Source organism: Ceratotherium simum, chromosome 6 (assembly GCF_057802395.1).
Source record: "Ceratotherium simum simum isolate JZ-2026a chromosome 6, ASM5780239v1, whole genome shotgun sequence".
Lineage (NCBI taxonomy): Eukaryota > Metazoa > Chordata > Mammalia > Perissodactyla > Rhinocerotidae > Ceratotherium > Ceratotherium simum.
In genome coordinates, this window is record NC_141905.1 from 39,849,930 (window position 1) to 39,868,386 (window position 18,457).

The window sequence follows — 18,457 nt, forward strand, 5'->3', positions numbered from 1 at the left end:
TTGGCATAAAGTAGGCCAGAAATAAATCCCAGCCATTAGTAGTATAACTCAGAGCTCCAATTAGCATTAAACTTCTAACCAAGGGATTTTCTTCTTCAGTGTTTCATGTGTGTGTTGTGAGGTGTAAGCAAGAGTGAAGCTAAGAAAAAGGTGGTCTCACCATAAACATCCACCCATCTAAGGGTTTTGGATAGGTTTCCCTGTCTTGTAATTATACCTCCCACAATCCTGTGCCTCCTCCTTCCAAGAATCTTGATCTCCGTGTTTCTGAAACTGGCGTGGTAACGTGAACTTGATTCCTGTAGCTCCTTGATTTTCTACGTCATTTATTATTCCCTGCATTTATTCACTCAACCAATAAAGGATTATTGAGGGCCACACACAGCTAGGCGACAGAGCAAGACTATAAGACACTTTCCCTGCCCTCATGAAGCTGATAGGTAGTTTGTCCCCTGTACTCTGACCCAAAGACAGCTCAGCCACAGGTGTTTGGCAGGAGACCCAGACTTCTTTTTCCTGATAGCAATTGAACCTGAAAACCATGTGCATACCTTAAAAGAGACAAGCTTTCTAGAGAGGAGTGCAAGAAGATGAAGGTTGACCCCTAAGGACTGTCTGACTGGGAAAGTAAATTGAATAGAGGTCTCATTGAATTGACTTGGCATTATTTAATAAGAAACCATTATTAGTATGCTTGAACTGTTGCTTCAAATGGCAGGGGTCTTCTGCTAAGAATAGACTATTTAAGGAGATTGTAAGGAATAAAAGAGAGAATCGTCGCTTATGCCACTTGATTACCATGTAGAGCTAAAGGACTATTTGTGAATAGGGAGAATTTTCGTGAAGGGCAGTGAGGGATACTGGAGCCAAGCAGAAAAGAGAAGCTTGAAGAGAGATACCTGGATATCCAGCTGGGGTTTTAGTGGGTGTGTGGATTTGAAATTACCTTATTTCTCCTCTCTTGATAGAATCATCAGTTACCAGAACAGCAAAAGTAACTGTCAGTCATTTTGCATCATTTATCAAACACTTCCTTGCTGTATTTGGTACAATGGGAGAAGACGGTACATAGGAACTTCAGGCCCCATCTTTATGGGGCATATAATGTCACAGGGGAGGGCCAGGATAAAAACATAGAAACTCTTCTGGATAAAAGTATCAGAGATGTGGAATAATGCACATAGGCAAATTGAATGTGCAGTTTGGTTTCTATGCCACTTTGCGTCCCTGTTCTGAAAGGCTATCTTATTTTAAACAAGATGTAGGCTCCTTTTTGCCATCCATTCAGTTTAACTTGGATTTATTTTTCTCCTGTGTTGTGTGAATGACGTGTGAATGTGAAAGAGACTTGGAGAAACAGAGAACAGAAAAGCCTGTCATTCTTCTGTTGTTGTCCTGCATGGGGTGGCCTGGGCGGGATGTCAATCAGGCACAGACTGAATTCCTGGCAGACTATATGGAAGAAAGTGTAGTACATACCCCAAATATGTAAACTATTTTGTGTTCTCCTCATCAAAGCTTTCCTTCTCTCTTGCTGAAATGACTGAGTAGTGATTGGGTATATGGGTGAAAGGGAGGGAGCCAGCTAAAATGTCAGAAAGCCTGAGAACGAGACTAAAGAACAGTAAGCAAAATTTTTCATAAATACAAATTTTAACGACCTAATCCAGTAGCTCTTGAGAAAACAGATATTGTTGTCTACTCCTACCAGGTACTTACAACTATTGTGGCTACCTTGTTGCAATCAGCAGTCTGACCCAGTACACACCAATCCCCCATGTTTAAAGACAGAAAAACAACTCTGGACTTCGTCCCAGGGGCCAGCACTCTGAGGGACCTCATTTGCTAGGTCTTTTCCCTGCGTGGGCTGCTGACCTAATAACGTATTCAGTTTAAAAGCAGACTTTTTGAACCCTTTTATTCAAGGAAGTAAACCTGAATTGTGGTCAGAGTAATTTAGGTAGGATCTGAGCAAGACCTTACCAGCTGGAAAATCAGAATGAGAGTGAATTTTGTTTTACCCTAGTGCCTGATCTCTAGTCTTGTGTGTGACTAGCAAGTGGTGAAATCATGACCTCAGCAAAGTTCACCCTCCTGAGTCTTAGTTTCCATCCCAGCACACATAGGAAGATAAGACGTAGTTCCTGGTGATTTCACAAGCTCTCCCAGCTCATAGGGCACTGGATATTGTAACTTTAAGAATCATTAGTTACTGTAAAAGTCAAGATAGTTATACGTGTTGGGGTGATGTCACCAAGATAGCAAAGTAGGAGACCTCAGCCTCCGTCCCCCAACAAAGATCAACAATTAGACAGCTCTCCACAAACAAAAACAGCTCTGGGAGAGCTCTGGGGTCCACCTAAGAAACTTCAGTGACGCAGAGGAACAAAAAATCTGAGAATAAAAGGGAAAGAAGAACGGCTTCATTTTGCCTTCATCATCTCATCCCCTGAGCCAGCACTGCACAGTGCCAAGAGGGAGCTCCCCAACCAGCAAGAGTTCCTGTCACCTGGAAAGGGAGAGCAGGGAGAGTAGCTTCCCCAACCTTTCGGGGCACAGCATGAAGGACCCACTTCGGTTTCACCATACCCAGAGACTGGCGAAGCTGAGATGAGTAGAGATGGGAAGGAACAAGGAAGAAGAGCAGGGGCTGCCAGTATCAGCCATGCAGCAGGAACAACTGGTTCCCAGTGACTTGCTCTACAGAAGACCTCAGCAACTTTTGCCACTGAAGTAACCAACGGCCAGCACAGCCACCTTGGACCCTCTGCAGATTTTACCGGGTTTTGCCCCACAGATATTCACATTCATAGATACCAGCCACCTGAATCCCTCTCTGCTCCCTACCCACCCCCCACCCTGTGCCACCGAAGCCCAGGATCTGCACCAGCAGCCAGCCCAGGCCTCTACAGATGCACAAGTGCAAAACACCAGCCTAGACCCCTGTGGCTGACCCCCACCACTGTGCACACAATTGGGGCGAGCCCCTCTAGCTGTGCACTTGCACACTGCAGGCCTGACCCTTAACAGCTTCTGCCGTACATACACCTGTGGCAAGATCCTGCAGCCGCGGAAGTACACGCCTATACCAAGGCCCTTAAAGCTGCTTGTGGGCCTGAATTCAGCTCTACCTCCAGTCACTGGCCTCCACCACTCGGCACACATATGGCTAGCCCCCCAGCTGTGTACCTGCATGCTCTTGACCAGACCCTCATGACCAGCCTCCATTGCCACGTACACACCCATGGGGAGATCCTGCAGCACAGGAGTACACACCAATAGCCAGGGCTTTCACAGCTGCTCATGGGCCCCGATCTGTCCATCTCCTGTCACTGGCCTACAGCTACACTGGCAGCTAGCCCCTCCAGCTGTGTACCTGCATGCCCCTAGCCTGACTTCCAACACCAGCCTCCACTGCAATACACCCGTGGCAAGACCCTGCAGACATGGTAGTACACACTGACAGCCAAGGCCCCTGCAGCTGCCAATGCACCCATTTGCCTTGGCCCCCACCACTACATGAATGTCTGAAACTAGCCCCTGCCACTACACAGGCACCTGCAACTGGCCCCAGCAGCTGAGTGTATGCACACCACCAGCTCCAGCCACCACCACTGCCTGCCCAAGTCCCTCTCCACTGGACCTGGAGGTACCACTGAGGATTCTAACAGCCTTTGCAGCCACTGTGGACCTCTGCAGTTGTCAACGCCAGCAGCCTGGGTGGATAAGATATCACACCCCCACCCCCATATCCAGAACTACCACATGTCCCGGCATTTGGCACCCTGCACACTAGACCTGGGGTTACAACATGCTACAGTGTGCTTCTGCCTGCAGATGAAGGTCTTCCCACACTGCAGTCAGCCTGTGAAGTTTGAAAGATGTGAGTGCTTCTTTAAATGCACAGACATCTTTGCAAGGCTACGGGGATCATGAAGGATCAGGGAAACAAGACACCACTAAAGGAACATAGTAAATTTCTAATAACTGACCCCAAAGTAATGGAGATATAGGAATTGCCCAAGAAAAGATTTGAGATAGTTGTCCTGAAGATGCTCAGAGAACTACAAGAAAACACAGATAAATAATTTAACAAAATCAAGGAAAAAATGTAAGAACAAAATGAGAAATTTAACAAAATCAAGGAAAAAATGTAAGAACAAAATGAGAAATTCAACAAAGAAAGAGAAAATATAAAAAGAGAACCAAACAGGGGCCAGCCTGGTGGTGTAGTGGTTAAGTACACGCGCTCCACTTCGACAGCCCGGGGTTTGTGTGTTTGGATCCTGGGCACGGACCTATGCACTGCTTATCAAGCCATGCTGTAGTGGCCTCCCATATAAAGTAGAGGAAGATGGGCACACATGTTAGCCCAGGACCAATCTTCCTCAGCAAAAGAGAGGAGGATTGACAGTATATGTTAGCTCAGGGATAATCTTCCTCAAAAAAACAAACAAAAAAAAGAGAACCAAATAAATTTTGGGAGCTGAAGAATACAACGACTGAACTGAAGAATTCAATAGAGAGCTTCAACAGCAGACTGGACCAAGCAGAAGAAAGAGCATTTGAAATTATCCAGTCAGAGGAACAAAAGAAAAAAGAGTGAAAAGGAATGAAGAAAACCTACAGGACTTATGTGCCACCATTAAATGAAAACAATCTACCTCTCATTGGAGTCCCAGAAGAAGAAGAGAGAGACTCACTCATGATTTAATCAATAAATTAGATTGATGGCACCATCCCCAAATCTGGAGAGCTGTAGGGGTCAGCGGGGGAGGATACTGGACAAAGAAGCAGACGCCTTCAGGAACAGGAATTGGAGTTTTTAAGAAAAATTATTAAAGAAAAAGCACTCAGTGGTTTCATGCAAAAAAAAAAAAAAAGAGGGTCACTAGAGCTCTATTGATTAATTGATAAAACTTTAATACAGCATTTAAACTGCGTTTCCAAAAGTAGTTTTGGAATGTTTCAATAAAGGCCAGCAATCCTATTTCTGCGTATATATCCAAAGGAAATGAAATCACTGTTTCAAAGAGATATCTCACCCCATGTTCATTGCAACATTATTCATAATAGCCAAAACATAGAAACAACCTAAGTATCCACCGGTGAATGAATGGATAAAGAAAATGTGAGATATACATAGATATTTATCTATGTATATATTATTCAGCCATAAAAATAAAAGGAAATCTTGCCATTTATGACAACATGGATGAACCTTGAGGGCATTATGCTAAGTGAAATAAGCCAGACAGAGAAAGACAAATACTGTATGATCTCACTTATATGTGGAATCTAAAAACATTGAATTCATAGAAACAGAGACTAGAATGGTGGTTGCCAGGGGCTGAGAGGTGGGAGAAATGGGGAGGTGTTGGTCACAGGGTACAGACTATCAGTTATAAGCTAAGTTCAGGGATCTAAGGTACATCATGGTGACTGTAGTTAACAATACTGTGTTGTATACCCGAAAGTTGCTGTGAGAGTAGAGCTTTAATGTTCTTACCATAACAACAACAACAAATTTATGTGAGATGAAGAATGTGTTAACTAATATTGTAGTAAACATTTCACAATATATACATGTATCAAATCATCACATTGCACATCTTAAACTTATATAACGTTATATGTCAGTTATATCTCAATAAAGCTGGAGGGAAAAAAGGATGATTATACATGAAACTTCCTGAAGGAGTTTAGCTAGGATCTGATGAACCACAGAGCCTTGTGGTTCTGTTTCAGTATAGCTCATTTCAAGAAAGTTTTTCCTGTTTTCCCAGCCCCATAATGCTAACTAATATCAACTGGCTTGTTACCTTATTCTGCAGAATAGACAAGAGTAAGTATGTAGAGTATCCCTGTAATAATGGGGGTAAATGTGCTGAAATGTAAACACGTATCAAGGCAAATTTTTCAATCTGGTCTATATTCAGCATCCTAATTTTAAAATGATTTATGAAATTTATTTATTTTTTCAATGAGATCTTAATGGCCTTATCTGTTTCTTTATAAACTAAAATGCTTTGCTAAGAATAGCTACTTATAGTAGCTTGCTATTTCTTTCCATTTAACTCTCGCTCTCTGCAAAGCTAGCATGTATATTTGTATACTTGTTGAAGGAAGATACTTTGCATCTTCCTGGTCTCTTGTCATTTTCCTTTTCCTTTACATCAATTCCGATTTCCTTTGCAGCCAAATCAGAGCCTCAGTATGGACCCTGAATCGGAACCATTTTAAGACTTTGTGGCATCTTCTGAGTTCTCCATCTCTTTTCATTGACTCTCTTCCATCCAATAATAAAGGCAGCTGTGCTTGTATTTAGTGCTTCAGAGAAGATACAGTAGTTCCAAGTAGAGTTCAATCAGTAATAACAATACTCTGATTCCCTGAATACTGCTCTAACCATGCTTTTCCCAACTTCCAGCATCCTAGCAAGGTGCCACTGCCCATATCCTCATGTAATCATTACTACGTCACAGTCAAAGCTACACCTTGACACTCAGATGCACACATTCCTCTTAGTATCTGTAGCACTTAGCACACTTCCTGACACACACCAGATGTTTAATAAGTATTTGCTGAATATAATGAAGTAAGATACACTCCTTAATGTTACATTTGTCAAAAGGCCTTCATTTACTTGATTTTATACTGGTTCTGTGGCAATGTAATTTCTCTCCCTGAAGTTAATGGCATCCAATTGATTTATTAATTGATTTATAAGAATGAGGAGATATTTGTGCACAGATAAGGGGTTTTCGGAGTACCTCGAATCTATCGGTTGTTAAATTCTTACTATTTTGGGAAGGTGTCAGGGGCACTTGAATGTCTTGTAATTTTAGCCAATCCTTTCCCAGAGATGCAACTGGTTATATTTCTCAGATTAAATACGAAGGAAAAGGAAATATTGGTATTGACTTTTGCTTTCTATTATATTTCCAGAAATGTGATTGCCTTGGTTAAAAATAAATCCTTGAAGAAAATATTAAATATTTCATAATCATAAAATAGTCTTAAGTCTATATAATGTTATAAACCAATGTACCCTCAATATTAAAAATAGTCTCTATCAAAGAGAAAATTCTAATATAATATTTCTCCTTAGAGTTCTAATGGAGACATGTTGACAAGACCATTTGAAATAGTTCAGAAGACTCTGGATTTCCACATTAATCAAGACTAATGTGAAAATATTTCTTTACATCATTTGAAAATATACTCATTTTTTATTTTTATATCACAACTATTAAAAGTTAATTGAAAGTGTTTACTTGGATTGAAAGAGGGACAAGGGTACCTATCCCTCAATTTTGCTGTGAACCTTAAACTGTGCTATAAAAATAGTCTTAATTTTTTTTTTTCCCCTGGGAAAGATTTGCCCTGAGCTTAGTTGCCAATCTTCCTCTCTCTTTTTTTTGTTTTTTTTTCCTGCCCAAAGCCCCAATACATAGTTGTATGTTCTAGTTGTAAGTCCTTCTAGTTCTTCTATGTGAGCCGCCACCACAGCATGGCTACTGACAGACGAGTCGTGTAGTTCCATGTCCAGGAACAGAACCCGGGCCACTGAAGTGGAGCGTGCTGAACTTTAACCACTAGGCCATCAGGGCTGGCTCAAAAATAGTCTGAATTTTTAAAAAATGGACAGGTAATCATGAAATGCCATTAGTTTTCCAAACATGAAAATCTCTTTGAAGAAAAGAATGTTTTTGAGAGTTGCAAAGAGTTCTGAGAACATAACAGGAGCATCTTTCTCTCTCTCTGTCTGTGTGTCTGTCTCTCTCTCCCGTAATGATTTTAGGCCATATTAGAAACTTCATTTCTCTTACCAAATTAGAGATTTAAAAGTACTGGGTAAATTTCGTATGTCACTTAAGCCTGGTTCTCTTGAAGAACCTACAAAGAAGGTTCAGGACAGTTATTATTGTAGTTAATTGCTATTTGGTTCCTAGTACTGGTGCTCAGAAAGTAATCTACTTTTCTCCTATTTTCCTTTGATGTATGTTGGTAATACTCATATCCTATTTCTCTTAAATAACTCTACATCCGTTAGGCACACAAGTACTCTATAGTTATCAACTATAAATGTCTTTAATTATCCTCATTCCCCAGAGGAAAGATACAATATATAAATAAATGTCACTATTGGTTTTTAAATTGTGAACCTTAATTTGAATTGTTTTTTTTCCATGTAACATCTTATAAGAACTATATAAAAAGCACCTTTATATATTTAAAATGGTATTTTATAGTAGGTTACTCAATTTCTACCTACTAAAAATTCACGAACTCTCTTATCTATTCATAGAAGGAATACTCCTAAAGAAGTATATGACAGAAACAAACACAAACTATGATAGTATAGTGTGTGGAAGCCACATATTCATGTTTTTACTTAAATTTATGAGAGTTCTGGCTTCAAGTAATGGTAGAATAGTTTGTACTGAACCAAGCCTCCTGCTGATAAAAATCATAAACTCTGGAAAAATATTTTTTAAAAAATTGCTTGGAGGCACTGAAAAGCAATCAAAAGCAGGCATAAATTGGAGTGAATTCAACTATTGAAAGAACTGAATAACACTGGCTGAGATCTGTATTTTTATGGCAGGCACTCCCCAATCAGCACAGCATACTGTGATAGAACTCATGCAGACAGTCACTGTAGTATTGGCTTGAGGACAGAGAATCAAGTTTGGGGCTATAAGAGTGCCCAGGTATTTACAGGGGAAATCTCTGAAAGAGGGAACCACAAGGGGAGTGCTGAAATCAATGTATGAACTCCCTGCAGTCCTTGGCTGACCCCTGAACTATGCATATGCGGAGTGAGACTCCCAGGAGGCCAGAGAGCAATAACAGCTAGAAGATGGAAAAGAAAGTTCAGCAGCTACCACTACAAGGGGGAGGGGTGGAAATTACCACATCAGAGAGGCTTGGTCAACATCTTTGGTTTTTTATTGAAACTCTAGAAGGACTGCATCTTAGGAGTTATGACTATGCCCCAGGACCAAAGTAATCACTGTAGGAATAAAGACAAAACTGAAATAGACCTGCTGTTTAAAGCCTAAAACCAGGCCCCCACAAGTTCAGAGTCTTTCTAACATATTGTTCACAATATCCAGTATACAATGTAAAAGTTAATACACATGGGAGGAATTAAGAAAGTGTGACTTACAGTCGAAGAAAAGTTAGGTAATAGAAACAGACCCACAGATGACTGAGATATTGGAATTAGCAGACTTTAGAATAAGTATGATAAATATGTTAAATAATCTGAAGGAAAAGACAGATGTAATGAGTGAAGAAAAGAGGAATTTCAAGATAAATACCTGGTTCTTTTAAAAAAAAGAATCAGATAGAAATTGTAGAATTGAAAAACAGCAGTGTCTAAAATTTTTAAAAAATTCATTAGATGGGATAAAAAGTAGATTGAACACAAAGGAAGAAAGAATTGGTGAACTTGAAGACAAGTCATAAGAATCATCCAAACTGAAGCTCAGAAAGCAAAAAGATTAAAAATCAAATGAACACCATGTCAGCAACCTGTGGAATGATAGCAAGCTGACTAAATACATATGGTGGAGTCCAAGAGGCAAAGGAGAAAGAGAATGGGGTAGAAAAGATGTATCTATTTATTTCCAAATTCAATCATAAAGTGCAACTCCCAGATCCAGGAAACTTAGCACACCCCAAGGAGGATAAATACAAAGAAAACCACACAGAGGCACATCATACTGAAACTGCTGAAAATCAAAGATAGAGAAAAGAAATTCAAGCAGCCAGAGAAAAAGACACTTTATTAATGGAAAAACAATGACAAGTATGTGATTTGACTTCTCATCAAAAACACTGGAGGCCAAAAGACAGTAGAACATCTGTAAAGTGGTGAATGAAAAATATTCGTCAGTCTGGAATTTATATCCAGTAAAAATATATTTCCGTAATAAATGCAAAATAAAGACAGTTTGAGATAAGCAAAAGCTGAGATAACATGTTACCACCAGGCACACACTGAAAGAAATTCTAAAGAAAGTTCTTCAGTCTGAGGGAAAATGATACCAGATGGAAATGTGGATCTAAATATAGGAGAGAAGAGCTAGAAATAATAAATAAGCAGATAAATGTAAAAGACTACTTTTCTTGTCTTAATTCTTTAAAAGTTAATTACTTAAATAAAAATATCAATCTGTTATGAGGTTTATAATACATGTGGAAGTAAAACATGATATGTATAGTACAAAAGATGACACTAATAGTGTAAATGGAATTATAATATTCTAGAATTCTCATATACATGAAGTGGTATAATATTATTTCAATATAAGATATATATCATGTTATTATTATATAATAATATAATAAATAATATAGTATTATTTAGCCTGTAATAAGGATACATATTGTAATCCCTAGGGCAACCACTAAAAAGAGATTTAGTTAAAAAGCCAAAGGAGGAGATAGCCAATGATATACCTGATCATTCAATGATTAGAATACTAAATAATACTCAACTCAACAGAAGACAAGAAAGGAGGGACAAAAATCACAAAGAACAGAGTGGGAAAAGACACAACAAATAGCATAAGGGTGTGTTTTAGGCTCAGAGAGAAAGTCGTAGTTTTCCAAGCAGCGAGAACAACAGAAGGATTTTATGTTATTTGAGCTTAATTTTAAACATATAGAATGTATGGCAGGACAACAAGGAAGGGAATGAGAAAGATATTTCTTTTTTCTGTATATAAATGGCAGAAATGAATCCTTGATCTTGAGAGGAGGTGGCTTGGTAGAGTAGAAGGAATCCAGCCCATCTGTCCGAGGCAGGCCTGAGTGTAGATTCTAATTCCAAGCCTTTGCTTACATGTGACCTTGGGTCCGTACATTAATCCTGAGCGCTTTCTCGTCTATAAATGGCATTTCTGATGCCTTTCTCATGAGTTACTGTAAAAATTCAGTAAGATCGCAAATATAAAGTACCTGTGACAATAGACGGGTTTCAAAAAACGTTATTTCACTTCCTCTTAGGCCAAATCTACAACTGCCTAACACACACAGAATAAGGATATGGTCAGAATTTTTAGTGAAAAATAGAGATATGAGAATAGCGTTGCTATTAGACTGTAACTGATGCCCTTATTTATCTTGGGCTCTCATTACAACTCTTCTCTCCTGTGCTCTCCCTGCTTTTCTCTTTCATTGTTTTCAGTTTTCAATTAATATCACATCCTGTTTTATATCTACAATATAGACAAAAATTATATATCCACAGAGTTCTCTCTGCTTGATTCCTTCATCTCTAGAGTGAGTTTTTTGCTTAGGAGGAAGAAAAGAAAGGTATCGAAAGGATACAAATCAAAATAAATATGTCTATTTTTGAAAGTATTTCCCAAGTCATGAATTTGTGTCATTTCAGTACTGACTCTGAGCAAAGGCAACCTGTTAAGGACGTGTGCTGGACCCAGTATTCCTAGGTATGATGCCTTAATGTCCTGCTTCATGCTTTTCAGAAAAACCAGACCTGAAAGAAAGTCTTTTTGACCATTGAGTGTGCAGGGTTTTGCTTTTAGGCTAACACAAGAGAGCCTTTTGCCCAGCCAGTCAGGTGCAGTTGCCCGCCTCACTAATAAGATTACTGTCACTGAAATGAAATATGAGATCTGGACTAGCCAGTTGCGTTTCTTCAGAATACTGCCCAAGGGAATACTTGTTCATTATGGTAGTGCTTTAAAAATCAGGGGAATTGGAAAAAAATTACTAACCCCGTGCAATTTCATTTCCCTCCCATAATGTTACTATGGCAACTCAGCATCCCTCTCTCCTTCTCTCCTGTCCAACTGCATATGCTGCCTTTCTTGAGACAGCCTCCCTTGAGCCCCAAGAATTACCTTTGCCAAGCCTTTTTCAACTGGAGGTCGACACTGTTGTGTGCAGATGAAGAACACAGTGGGTCCTAGACACATTCTAAGTGACACTTTATATTAATTGTAAATTTCTAGGGGTTGGGAGCAGGTAAGAGTCCGTATTTTTGTATTGGAAAAATCACTGCTCTAATTGTAGGGAAAGAAATACACCAGTTCACTACTGTGTTGTAAGCACAATATCCACAATGGCTCTTTTTTTAAGCTTATAGTATTTTGAATTAGAAAGAGAAAAAAATCTTATTTAGAGCAAATATGCTGATATTTCCCTTATTCTCGTATTCAGAGAGCTAAAAAGACTGAATCATATTCTTTAGTCTAATTCTGATTTACAAGTCACTTATCTCTTAAGAATTTTATTTTTCTGGAAGGAAAGATCGGAAGATATTTTAATAGCACTTCTGAAGTACAAAATGAGTCTAGTCTTAAACAAAAAAGATAACAAGGAAAGGAATTTTTAACCAACTAACTAGAAGACATTTTTAAAAGACTAGCCCCAAAATTCATTCATTCACTTACTCCATTTGTTTACTTGGTCATTTTTATTAAGCAACTTTCATAGACTTTGTACTGAGTTACCTTCTCTGTGAGATTCAGATATCCTTTGAACTAGTAACCTGGTCCTCAGAAGCAGACTAGTTGCAATGATAATGCATACCCACAAATAACTGAAATACCAAGTAAAAAGTGATAGATTCCTCAAAAGAGATACAGGTAAAATAAGACAGGAGTCTTAAAGGTAGAATGGTTACGTCTAGTGTTGGAAAAGCCTTCAAAGAAACACTGTACTTTGAAACAGTACGTGAACCTTCGAGAAAGTGGAAAGAGAACTTCCAGACACATGAAGTAGTGAGAACAAAGCAGAGAAACAAGAAAATGAGAAGCTTTTGCCAGGAGCTGCAAAGAGCTTGTTAATTGGAACAGAATTGAAAGGAGTAGGAGAAGGCCAAGTTGAACGAAGTGTAGCAGCAACTAATGTTAGAAGACTTTCCATGCTAACCTGAGGAATTTAGACTGGGCTGAGGCATGAATGAGTTATTGATCTTTTTGAACACAGGGGTATCATAATCAGAACAGTGCTTCAGGAAAAGCGAATGATAAAAACCACACCTATTTCAAAGCCAAATAAATTAGTTCAAAAAATTTTTTGAATTTAAAATTTTTAAATGTTTATTTTTTTGCCCAAAAAATAAGTATTAAGTCAATACCGGCCAATTTTCCTCTTTTTTTCCTAACTGAATTAAGTGTGAACCACTAAATGGCAGATATTTTTCAGTTTTACTGTGGATCCGCTGGTCTTGTCTCAGTCCTCGTGACTGTGAAAACTGTGATGCTAATTAAAGATCTTACATTAACTCTGGACACTAGTTTTCAACTTACCCATGAATGTCCCAACAGCCAGGTCGGCACTGTGCAGCCAGGTCGGCTGCCTGTGCAGCCAGGCAGTCATGACATCTTGTACAGCTTCCTGATGAGGCATCTCTCCTGCTGGGGTTCTGGCTATTTGAAAAGCCATGTACCTTTGAAAAGTGCCAGAGCACATTTGCAGAAGATCCAGAGAAGTCAGCCACTTGCAATCAATGTCAAGAATACTACAAGTCAAACTACGGTTGAAAGAGCTGTGCTTTGGGTAGCCCTGTGCAGTTTGTGGAGGAACTGATGAGTCTCAACTTGAGGAACCAGCCGACTTGATCATTGAGACACGGTGATAAAAGGAACAGTGTGTAGAACAATAGCACTTCACAGCTCTAGCACCGATGAAAAAAGTCACCTTTCCTGAGTCTATAGATTCTGTAAGTTTTTAATAAATTAACTCCAGAGGCCAGAGGTAGCAGCTTCAAAATGTAGATAAAAGAAGGCTGTAGTAGCTGAAAGTTTGAGGAGAGGGGCTTTGTCTTAATAACTCTTCCCGAGACATCCCGCGATTGTCTTGCACAATCTGCACTGGCCTAAAGTCTGAATTCAGCCTGCATGGCCTTGGATGAATAATTTAACCTCTTTGAACCTTAGAGTCTTCATTTATAAAATGGTTTAAAATATACACCTTCCATGTAGAGGTAATTGTGAAGACAAAATGATATAATATCAGCGATTTGCTTCAGAATAATACAAGAAAGAAAAGGTCCAGAATATAGATGAATCCAGATTGACCATGAAGCAACAATTGTTGACACTGAGCACCAGGTACCTAGAGGCTCATTACGCTATTCTGACCACTATAGTCTGAAATTTTCCATAATTAAAACTTTTTTAAAAAGGTTAAATCAGCAAAAATGTATGTCTGTAAGGAACAGTATACTTCAAAGGATTAACGAGTCGAGGTAGATTTTGTTCTTAGATACCCGAACACTTTGTATTCAGTAGGTAGCATTTTGCTTTGAGGAAGGTCATTCTTAAGAATAAAAGAGTTGGACTAAAATAATTATTTTTTCTTTGTGACCGTAGTTTGAAAATGTCTACACATATTCTGTCACCTCTTAAGTCTTAGAGTCTACTTATGAGAGAATGAAAGAAACAAAGTTGACATTTTAGCTCATAAAAGACAATCACTGTGTAGGGTCTATGTGAAATGTTTTTTGTGTTGGAAGGTAGATGTGACCATTATATTATTTCTCCTTCAGATATTTTTAGGTTTTACATTACTGGGAAGACATTTGGATTTCATGGTATATTTTATTTGTTCTCAGATTTTATTTTATTTTATTCTATTTTATTAGCAAAATGTTGTTTCCAACTTGAAGGACTGTTATATTACTTTGGTTTATAAGAGCAAATGTTTTAAGTCAGCATAAAAGGCAGAATAGTTAAATGTGCTCAAAGAATGTTCAAATCAGCTTATGTAATGTTTGTGATTCAAATTTCATTTTTTAAGGAATTTTCAGTTTGAGATTTGGCTAGTAGTTTAGAAATAAAATTATAGCTTATTGATTATATGTTAGGATAATTAGGCTTACATTCAAGATCTGCTCACACAATCTAGAAAGTGATTTGAATACACTGAATCACATTTCTGTGTGTCTTAAAATGTTACTATCCTTAGGGTAGGTATTAAGTGCCAATACAGAAATCTTCAACACATAAGCTGGGGTGTGTGAAAACTTCATAGGGTTTGGGGCCACTTAGATAGTTTTAAGTGAATAACTTTACACTTCCTTAACTCCCTGCTAATTCTCATTTCCCACCTATCCTTTTTTTTTTTTTTTGAGGTAACATTGGTTTATAACGTTATATAAATTTCAGGTGTATGTATTTCAATTTCTGTGAAGACTACATCGTGTTCACCACCCACAGTCTGATTGCCAAATGGCCATCTGTCACCGTGCACATGTGCCCTTTTACTCCTTTTGCCTTCCGCTCTGGTACCTACCAATCTATTCTCTGTGTCTGTGTGTCTGTTTGTTGTTGTCATTTTATCTTCCACATATGAATGAAATCATACGGTATTTGACTTGCTCCGTCTGACTAACTTTGCTTAGCATAATGCCCACAAGGTCCATCCATGTTGTTGGCCCACCTATCCTTTAATACAATAGTCTTTCTCCTCTAGTACTAAAGAAAGGCCTGACTCTCTAACTCTCACCCACGTGGCCCCAGGATGCAAAAACCTCTGAGGGGGAACGAAGGACGGAGAGGGGGCAAAGGGAAGAGTTCAAAATGATGGTGTCATGTTAAGAACTGCATGATTAATGATTAGATAACAAATTCTTCTGCATATTGGATGGTTAGAAATCCTATTGCTGCCAACAAAAATGAAAGACCTAATAGAGTTGTCTTATGATGGATCATTAAAAAAAATCTTTGGTGAAAGATTGTTAAGTGATTTTTGGCGTGTAATTCAGAAGGCATTCAGAGAATTAGTGACACTGCTATAACAAAAGTCCATCTGCTTATTTATGCAGACAAGATGTCTTGGCACTAACATTTATAAAAACAAAAATTAGGAGAGTATTGACGGTGAACTCTTGTCTCATTCTAGCAATAAGTAATATTCATTAGCAGATACTGGTGAACTAGTAAAAACATGTATCTTATTAAGAGAGGAATTTTTAATAAATTGTTCTTGTTTAATCAAAGAATTAGTGATATATTTTTGCTGTTTTGATCAATTGTGTTTGAATTATTATACTGATAATTCCAATCAGGAGATTTATTTTTGATATTTAAAGGCTTATGTTCTCAGGAAATCTTTAAACCTTTCTTAAATTTAAATTTATATATTTTCATGGCAGAAAAATATATGGTAATCAATAAAAACCACTCAAGCATAAAATTATACTGCATTAAGATAGAATTATGTGGACAAAGAATTATGTGGACGCAGTGGAATGGAAATAGAAATGCAAGAGGAAAAAGGACCAATGTAAAATTCCTATTACAAATTCCTATTTTAAAAGTTTGTGTATTTTTTTAGATGGTGGATATCAATTTCCTTATAGTATTTAGATTCAATTGGATGTTCAAAAGAGTAGTGGAACAGTTATTTTTTTTCTTTTAGTTTTATTGAGGTATAATTGACATAAGGCACTATAGAATTTTAAGGTATACAGCACGATGATTTGACTTACGTATATTGTGAAATGATTACCACAATAAGTTAACATCCATTCTCTCATAGGTAATGAAAGAATAAAATAAATCTCAAAAAAAATAAAAAGGAAAAAAAGTGTTTTTTTCCACGTGATGAGAACTTTTTGGATTTACTCTCTAAGCAACTTTCAAAATACACCGTATAGCAGTGTTAACTATAATCATCAGGTTGTATGTTACATGTCCAGGACTTACTTATCTTATAACTGGAAGTTTGTCCCTTTTGGCCACCTTCCTCCAGTTCCTCCACCCCCGGCTTCTGGTAGTCACAAATCTGATCTCTTTTTTCTGTGAGTTTGGGGCAGGTTTTTGTTTGCATTTTTTTTTTAGATTCCGTATCTGAATGAGATATTATAAGATATTTGTTTTTCTCTGTCTGACTTATTTCACTAAGCATAATGCCCTCAAGGTCCATGTTGTTGCAAATGGCAGGATTGCCTTCTTCTTATGGCTGAATATATTGCGTTGTATATATATGCCACATTTTCTTTTCTTTTTTTTTTATTATTTTTTATTTTTTCCCCCAAAGCCCCAGTAGATAGTTGTATGTTATAGCTGCACATCCTTCTAGTTGCTGTATGTGGAACGCGGCCTCAGCATGGCCGGAGAAGCAGTGCATCGGTGTGTGCCCAGGATCCAAACCAGGGCCGCCAGCAGTGGAGTGCACGCACTTAACCGCTAAGCCAGGGGCCGGCCCTGCCACATTTTCTTTATCCATTAATCTGATGATGGACACTTACGATGTTCATCCACTATTATGAATAAAGCTGCTATGAACATAGGGGTGCAGATACCTCTTCAACATACTGTTTTTCTTTTGTTTTCTTTGTATACCCAGAAGTGGAATTGCTGGATCATATGGTAGTTCTATTTTTAATTTTTTGAGGAAGCTCCATGCTGTTTTCCGTAGTGGCTGCACCAAAGTACAGTCCTACCAATAGTGCACAGCGGTTTCTTTTTCCTCACATCTTCAAAAGCATTTATCTCTTGTCTTTTTGATGATAGCCATTCTAACAGTGGAGAGGTGATATCTTATAGTGGTTTTGATTTGCATTTCCCTAATAATTAGCAGGGTTGAGCACCTTTTTTTTTTTTCCTGAGGAAGATTGGCCCTGAGCTAACATCTGTGCCAGTTTCCTCTACTTTGCATGTGGGTGGCCACCACAGCGTGGCCGCCACTGAGTGGTGTAGGTCCGCGCCTGGGAACCGAGCCCAAGCCACCAAAGCAGAGCGCACCAAACTTAACCACTAGGCCACGAGGCCAGCCCCAACAATGTTGAGCACATTTTTATGTGCCTGTTGGCTATTTGTATGTCTTTGGGAAAATGTCTATTCTGTTCCTCTGCCCATTTTTCAATTGGATTATTTGATTTTTTTTCTATTGAGTTGTGTGAGTTGTTTATATATTTTGGATATTAACCTCTTATTAGATATATGATTTGGAAATATTTTATCCCATTCCACAGGTTCCCTCGTCATTTTGTTTATTGTTTCTTTTGCTCTGCAGAAGCTTTTTAGTTTGGTGTAGTTCCACTTGTTTATTCTTGATTTTGTTGCTTGTGCTTTTGGTGTCATATCCAAAAATCCATTGCTAAGACCCATGTCAAGGAGCTTTTTTCCTATATTTTCTCCTAGGAGTTTTGTGATTTCTGGTCTTACGTTTAAGTCTTTAACCAATTTTGAGTTAATTTTTATGATTGGTGTAAGATAGGGGTCTAGTTTCATTCTTTTATTTGTGAAATCCAATTTTCCCAGCACCATTTATTGAAGAGACTATCTTTTCTCCATTGAGTATTCTTGGCAACCTTGTCAAATGTTAGTTGACTGTATATGTGTGGGTTTGTTTCTGGCCTCTCAATTCTGTTCCGTTGGTCTATGTGTCAGTTTTTATGCCAGTACCATGCTGTTTTGATTACTATAGCTTTATAGTATAGCTTGAAATCAGGAAGTGTGAT

General features: G+C 38.3%; 1 protein-coding gene across 8 annotated transcripts in view; it reads left to right on the plus strand.

Moving 5' to 3' along the window:
• ANK3 (ankyrin 3) overlaps positions 1-18,457 on the plus strand; it is a 511,319-nt gene that overhangs the window by 321,609 nt on the left and 171,253 nt on the right. The gene's annotated exons all lie outside the window — the stretch shown is intronic.